Here is a 7,500-nt window from a genome sequence, read left to right on the forward strand (position 1 = left end):
GCCTGCAACGGAGACACACAATACGTAAACATCTGGAATGCGACAATGTCGAGTGCATCCTCTCTGCGACATTGCACCGTCGACACTATGATAACCAGAGCAGTAGGTCCACCTATAAAAGCACAATACCCCACTCCTCCGACAACTACCATTGCTCAGATAAACCAACACACATCCTACACAGAGGGGCACCAAATATCACCCCCCGCCCTCGTGTTATACCACATGAAAAATTGCAGAAGTGAGAGACACAGACCCGCCAGCCTCTTGCTACAAGCATCGAACCGACGTGACGTATCTGACGGTGACTCAGGCATCCGCGTACTGCCACCACTATCCACCCCCCCCCCCTCTCTCTCTCTTCCCCCCTTTCCCACAATACCAAATTTAACCAACTTTATTGCTTAACCTAACTGTGGCTGTACCAGATTATCGCTTAACCTAACTGTGGCTGTACCAGATTATCGCTTAACCTAACTGTGGCTGTACCAGATTATCGCTTAACCTAACTGTGGCTGTACCAGATTATCGCTTAACCTAACTGTGGCTGTACCAGATTATCGCTTAACCTAACTGTGGCTGTACCAGATTATCGCTTAACCTAACTGTGGCTGTACCAGATTATCGCTTAACCTAACTGTGGCTGTACCAGATTATCGCTTAACCTAACTGTGGCTGTACCAGATTATCGCTTAACCTAACTGTGGCTGTACCAGATCATCGCTTAACCTAACTGTGGCTGTACCAGATCATCGCTTAACCTAACTGTGGCTGTACCAGATTATCGCTTAACCTAACTCAATTTGTCCCTTAACCTAACTCAATTTGTCCCTTAACCTAACTCAAGTTGTCCCTTAACCTAACTCAAGTTGTCCCTTAACCTAACTCAAGTTGTCCCTTAACCTAACTCAAGTTGTCCCTTAACCTAACTCAAGTTGTCCCTTAACCTAACTCAAGTTGTCCCTTAACCTAACTCAAGTTGTCCCTTAACCTAACTCAAGTTGTCCCTTAACCTAACTCAAGTTGTCCCTTAACCTAACTCAAGTTGTCCCTTAACCTAACTCAAGTTGTCCCTTAACCTAACTCAAGTTGTCCCTTAACCTAACTCAAGTTGTCCCTTAACCTAACTCAAGTTGTCCCTTAACCTAACTCAAGTTGTCCCTTAACCTAACTCAAGTTGTCCCTTAACCTAACTCAAGTTGTCCCTTAACCTAACTCAAGTTGTCCCTTAACCTAACTCAAGTTGTCCCTTAACCTAACCCACGTTGTCCCTTAACCTAACCCACGTTGTCCCTTAACCTAACCCACGTTGTCCCTTAACCTAACCCACGTTGTCCCTTAACCTAACCCACGTTGTCCCTTAACCTAACCCACGTTGTCCCTTAACCTAACCCACGTTGTCCCTTAACCTAACCCACGTTGTCCCTTAACCTAACCCACGTTGTCCCTTAACCTAACCCACGTTGTCCCTTAACCTAACCCACGTTGTCCCTTAACCTAACCCACGTTGTCCCTTAACCTAACCCACGTTGTCCCTTAACCTAACCCACGTTGTCCCTTAACCTAACCCACGTTGTCCCTTTGCCTAACATAGTTCACTGCTCGGAATCTCTGGTGTCGTTGTTATCCTCATGTAGATGTCTTGCGAGTGTTGCTTACTTTCCACATATTCCCGCTATCCACTGTCAATTGTACTGCAATAGGACTATATCGGCCCCCCCCCCCTCTGTCCCCCTCTTTGTGTCTCTGTCCTCTCAAGCTGGTCGGTCTGGCGTGTGAGTGTTAAATGAGCCTCGCAGCTGTTCAGTTGCATTCAGATGTCGACGCCCTCAGTGTACGTCGTGGTATGGTCTGTGTCCATTGTCCGCTGATGTCGTACGCGTAACCCACACGCTGTACCGATCATCGGTAGTTACGTACAGAGTGAAGTAGTGTGATACGTGTGACTGTACGCTGGCTGTGCCCAACGGTGTCGAATCTCAATTTCCATATGTTGTGCTCGATGCTACTTGTCTCGTCTCCCAATAACAGCTAGGTTGCACTGTGGTACGCCGTAGAGGCGTGTGGGAGGAACGTACGAACGCATTGTATGTCACCCTGGGTCGCTGGGGGTGGTGGTGCGGTGAGTCAGGTCAGGTCAGGTCAGGTCAGGTCAGCGTGAGCCGTCTGATGTAGTGACGCGTGTATTCCGACTTTGTCGTATTGCCTCACACAAAGTGCTACCCTGGTGGACCGCGTTCCATATCTGGGACATGCCGCAGATGCCGGTTGACAGTGGATCGCGGAAGGGACATCGCATACTTGCGCGGGCCACCTTCCACGTGTTCTCTTCTGCACATGTCGCAGTGTGTATGTGGTCTGATGTAGCGTGTCGTGACACATGACATCCTGGCATGCAAGAATTGTTGAATTCGCAAATGTAGGTGGACATCTACGTTTACTGCCCAAGATACGCAAATGAACTGGAAATCCGTTGTTGAGCGGTTGTTCACGCTGGAGGTGAATCTGTGATGGCGACGATCGGTACAGCTATTAACCGGTTGTTTCAGCGGTACCCGCCACATCCACACACGTGACTAGGCCCATGTGGGTATGAAGCGATACGCGGCGGTGGCTTGGTGGGACTGTTCCCGGCCGGTGAAGGGGGGCCGCCCGGCGTGTTGGCCGCGCGCTGCGTGGGCGCACGCGCAACAGCCGGCTGGTGGGGGGCGCCGAGTGGCAGGAGCGCCAGCCGACGGGCCCGGCAGGCGGCGCAGCTACGCTGCGGCGCACCCTGCACGCGGCGCCTGGCGGCCAAAGTTGGTTCAGCCGAGCCCGGTGCGAAGCGCGGTGGACATCTGCAGTGTGCTGGTCTGATTGAGGACTGTGTGCGTTGAGGATGCGCCGCCGCCTGGCACTCGGCGCCGCGACGCCGTCTGCTGCTCGGTCGCCCCAGCGGTTCTCGCAGGTGGTTTGTATCGCAGTTGTGCGGACGTGTTGGCGCGTGCGCTGTGCTGGGAGAGTTCGCTTCTGCACCCAAGTGGGGCTTTGCCCTTGTGTGGCGCTGGCGTTGGAGCTGCCGGTCACCATAGGTGGCGCGTGTTGTCTCCCGCCGGCAATGCCACGACAGCACGCTCCCGGGCCTCTGTCGGCAGCGGCAAGCTCAGTTGGGAGCAAGGGTGTTCGCACTAAAACCGTCTACTCGCCTAACTCCGGGCGATTGCGCCTCTCTCGAAACCGACCAAGTACCTAGGACGGCGCTGCGCGCCGCCGGGACCTGAGAGGGTTTCGAGGTGTATCGTGCAGGGGAGCTCGGCCTCCTCCTGTTTGCAGAATAATTGAGCGGACGCTTGCGTGTTCGCGCGGGCCCCCGGGACACACTCCCGGGCGGCCGGCTGCTCAGCTCTAGTTGACGCAGCTCCCTGGTTGATCCTGCCAGTAGTCATATGCTTGTCTCAAAGATTAAGCCATGCATGTCTCAGTACAAGCCGCATTAAGGTGAAACACACGCGAGACAGATAAATCAGTTATGGTTCCTTAGATCGTACCCACGTTACTTGGATAACTGTGGTAATTCTAGAGCTAATACATGCAAACAGAGTCCCGACCAGAGATGGAAGGGACGCTTTTATTAGATCAAAACCAATCGGATTGGCTTGTCTGGTCCGTTTGCCTTGGTGACTCTGAATAACTTTGGGCTGATCGCACGGTCCTCGTACCGGCGACGCATCTTTCAAATGTCTGCCTTATCAACTGTCGATGGTAGGTTCTGCGCCTACCATGGTTGTAACGGGTAACGGGGAATCAGGGTTCGATTCCGGAGAGGGAGCCTGAGAAACGGCTACCACATCCAAGGAAGGCAGCAGGCGCGCAAATTACCCACTCCCGGCACGGGGAGGTAGTGACGAAAAATAACGATACGGGACTCATCCGAGGCCCCGTAATCGGAATGAGTACACTTTAAATCCTTTAACGAGTATCTATTGGAGGGCAAGTCTGGTGCCAGCAGCCGCGGTAATTCCAGCTCCAATAGCGTATATTAAAGTTGTTGCGGTTAAAAAGCTCGTAGTTGGATTTGTGTCCCACGCTGTTGGTTCACCGCCCGTCGGTGTTTAACTGGCATGTATCGTGGGACGTCCTGCCGGTGGGGCGAGCCGAAGGGGTGCTTTCGCGTCCCGAGGCGGACCCCGTTTAAATCCTACCAGGGTGCTCTTTGTTGAGTGTCTCGGTGGGCCGGCACGTTTACTTTGAACAAATTAGAGTGCTTAAAGCAGGCAAGCCCGCCTGAATACTGTGTTCATGGAATAATGGAATAGGACCTCGGTTCTATTTTGTTGGTTTTCGGAACCCGAGGTAATGATTAATAGGGACAGGCGGGGGCATTCGTATTGCGACGTTAGAGGTGAAATTCTTGGATCGTCGCAAGACGAACAGAAGCGAAAGCATTTGCCAAGTATGTTTTCATTAATCAAGAACGAAAGTTAGAGGTTCGAAGGCGATCAGATACCGCCCTAGTTCTAACCATAAACGATGCCAGCCAGCGATCCGCCGCAGTTCCTCCGATGACTCGGCGGGCAGCCTCCGGGAAACCAAAGCTTTTGGGTTCCGGGGGAAGTATGGTTGCAAAGCTGAAACTTAAAGGAATTGACGGAAGGGCACCACCAGGAGTGGAGCCTGCGGCTTAATTTGACTCAACACGGGAAACCTCACCAGGCCCGGACACCGGAAGGATTGACAGATTGATAGCTCTTTCTTGATTCGGTGGGTGGTGGTGCATGGCCGTTCTTAGTTGGTGGAGCGATTTGTCTGGTTAATTCCGATAACGAACGAGACTCTAGCCTGCTAACTAGTCGCGTGACATCCTTCGTGCTGTCAGCGATTACTTTTCTTCTTAGAGGGACAGGCGGCTTCTAGCCGCACGAGATTGAGCAATAACAGGTCTGTGATGCCCTTAGATGTTCTGGGCCGCACGCGCGCTACACTGAAGGAATCAGCGTGTCTTCCTAGGCCGAAAGGTCGGGGTAACCCGCTGAACCTCCTTCGTGCTAGGGATTGGGGCTTGCAATTGTTCCCCATGAACGAGGAATTCCCAGTAAGCGCGAGTCATAAGCTCGCGTTGATTACGTCCCTGCCCTTTGTACACACCGCCCGTCGCTACTACCGATTGAATGATTTAGTGAGGTCTTCGGACTGGTACGCGGCATCGACTCTGTCGTTGCCGATGCTACCGGAAAGATGACCAAACTTGATCATTTAGAGGAAGTAAAAGTCGTAACAAGGTTTCCGTAGGTGAACCTGCGGAAGGATCATTACCGACTAGACTGCATGTCTTTCGATGTGCGTGTCGTGTCGCGCAACACGCTACCTGTACGGCAGTGGCCGTGCGCCGCGTGCGGAACCACGCGTGCCTCTCAAAACTAGCGGAAGTGTTGTTGTTGTTGTGTGGTACGAGCGCTGAAGCTCTGGAGCGGCTGGCCTGCGGTACCTGGCGCCTGGCGCCGGTTTTGAATGACGTTCGCCCGAGTGCCTGTCCGCTCCGGTGTGGAGCCGTACGACGCCCATCGGCTGTGAGGCCGTTGGACACAAAAAAAATAGTGGAACAGGGGCCGTCAGACGCCTCAGTCCCGCAAATGCTACTGTCTTGAAAGAGACAGTGGGAGACTGAAAAGGAAAAGATCACCCAGGACGGTGGATCACTCGGCTCGTGGGTCGATGAAGAACGCAGCAAATTGCGCGTCGACATGTGAACTGCAGGACACATGAACATCGACGTTTCGAACGCACATTGCGGTCCATGGATTCCGTTCCCGGGCCACGTCTGGCTGAGGGTCGGCTACGTATACTGAAGCGCGCGGCGTTTGTCCCGCTTCGGAGACGTGGGAGTGTCGTGGTCGCCTGTGTGGCCGGCCGCGTCTCCTTAAACGTGCGATGCGCGCCCGTCGCCTGGCGGTTCGCATACCGGTACTTTCTCGGTAGCGTGCACAGCCGGCTGGCGGTGTGGCGTGCGACACCTCGTACAACGACCTCAGAGCAGGCGAGACTACCCGCTGAATTTAAGCATATTACTAAGCGGAGGAAAAGAAACTAACAAGGATTCCCCCAGTAGCGGCGAGCGAACAGGGAAGAGTCCAGCACCGAACCCCGCAGGCTGCCGCCTGTCGTGGCATGTGGTGTTTGGGAGGGTCCACTACCCCGACGCCTCGCGCCGAGCCCAAGTCCAACTTGAATGAGGCCACGGCCCGTAGAGGGTGCCAGGCCCGTAGCGGCCGGTGCGAGCGTCGGCGGGACCTCTCCTTCGAGTCGGGTTGCTTGAGAGTGCAGCTCCAAGTGGGTGGTAAACTCCATCTGAGACTAAATATGACCACGAGACCGATAGCGAACAAGTACCGTGAGGGAAAGTTGAAAAGAACTTTGAAGAGAGAGTTCAAAAGTACGTACACTAGATCGCGTGTTAACGTGAGAAGTCCGAAAGGTCGAACGGGTGAGATTCACGCCCATCCGGCCACTGGCCCCCGCCCTCGGCAGATGGGGCCGGCCGCCCGCGCGGAGCAATCCGCGGCGGGGTCGTGTCCGGTTGCCTTTCCACTCGCCGCGGGGTGGGGCCGTTCCGGTGTGCGGTGGGCCGCACTTCTCCCCTAGTAGGACGTCGCGACCCGCTGGGTGCCGGCCTACGGCCCGGGTGCGCAGCCTGTCCTTCCGCGGGCCTCGGTTCGCGTCTGTTGGGCAGAGCCCCGGTGTCCTGGCTGGCTGCTCGGCGGTATATCTGGAGGAGTCGATTCGCCCCTTTGGGCGCTCGGGCTCCCGGCAAGCGCGCGCGGTTCTTCCCGGATGACGGACCTACCTGGCCCGGCCCCGGACCCGCGCCGCTGTTGGCTCGGGATGCTCTCGGGCGGAATAATCGCTCCCGTCAGCGGCGCTTCAGCTTTGGACAATTTCACGACCCGTCTTGAAACACGGACCAAGGAGTCTAACATGTGCGCGAGTCATTGGGCTGTACGAAACCTAAAGGCGTAATGAAAGTGAAGGTCTCGCCTTGCGCGGGCCGAGGGAGGATGGGGCTTCCCCGCCCTTCACGGGGCGGCGGCCTCCGCACTCCCGGGGCGTCTCGTCCTCATTGCGAGGTGAGGCGCACCTAGAGCGTACACGTTGGGACCCGAAAGATGGTGAACTATGCCTGGCCAGGACGAAGTCAGGGGAAACCCTGATGGAGGTCCGTAGCGATTCTGACGTGCAAATCGATCGTCGGAGCTGGGTATAGGGGCGAAAGACTAATCGAACCATCTAGTAGCTGGTTCCCTCCGAAGTTTCCCTCAGGATAGCTGGTGCTCGTACGAGTCTCATCCGGTAAAGCGAATGATTAGAGGCCTTGGGGCCGAAACGACCTCAACCTATTCTCAAACTTTAAATGGGTGAGATCTCCGGCTTGCTTGATATGCTGAAGCCGCGAGCAAACGACTCGGATCGGAGTGCCAAGTGGGCCACTTTTGGTAAGCAGAACTGGCGCTGTGGGATGAACCAAAC

The 7,500-nt window shown here is 54.9% G+C and overlaps 3 non-coding genes across 3 annotated transcripts in view; all 3 read left to right on the plus strand.

Annotated features, from left to right (window-relative positions):
* Positions 1 to 3,398: 3,398 nt before the first annotated feature.
* Positions 3,399 to 5,291, plus strand: LOC126327456 (small subunit ribosomal RNA). Its single transcript, XR_007561272.1, has one exon. It is a non-coding gene; the product is annotated as a small subunit ribosomal RNA (ribosomal RNA).
* Positions 5,292 to 5,656: 365 nt separating this feature from the next.
* LOC126327418 (5.8S ribosomal RNA) lies at positions 5,657 to 5,811 on the plus strand. Its single transcript, XR_007561235.1, has one exon. It is a non-coding gene; the product is annotated as a 5.8S ribosomal RNA (ribosomal RNA).
* Positions 5,812 to 5,999: 188 nt separating this feature from the next.
* Positions 6,000 to 7,500, plus strand: part of LOC126327408 (large subunit ribosomal RNA) — a 4,222-nt gene continuing 2,721 nt past the window's right edge. Inside the window, exon 1 of the ribosomal RNA XR_007561230.1 lies at positions 6,000 to 7,500. This exon is cut by the window's right edge and continues 2,721 nt beyond it. This is a non-coding gene — a ribosomal RNA (large subunit ribosomal RNA).

The sequence above is a fragment of the Schistocerca gregaria genome, unplaced genomic scaffold (genome assembly GCF_023897955.1).
Source record: "Schistocerca gregaria isolate iqSchGreg1 unplaced genomic scaffold, iqSchGreg1.2 ptg001048l, whole genome shotgun sequence".
NCBI classification, from domain to species: Eukaryota; Metazoa; Arthropoda; class Insecta; order Orthoptera; family Acrididae; genus Schistocerca; species Schistocerca gregaria.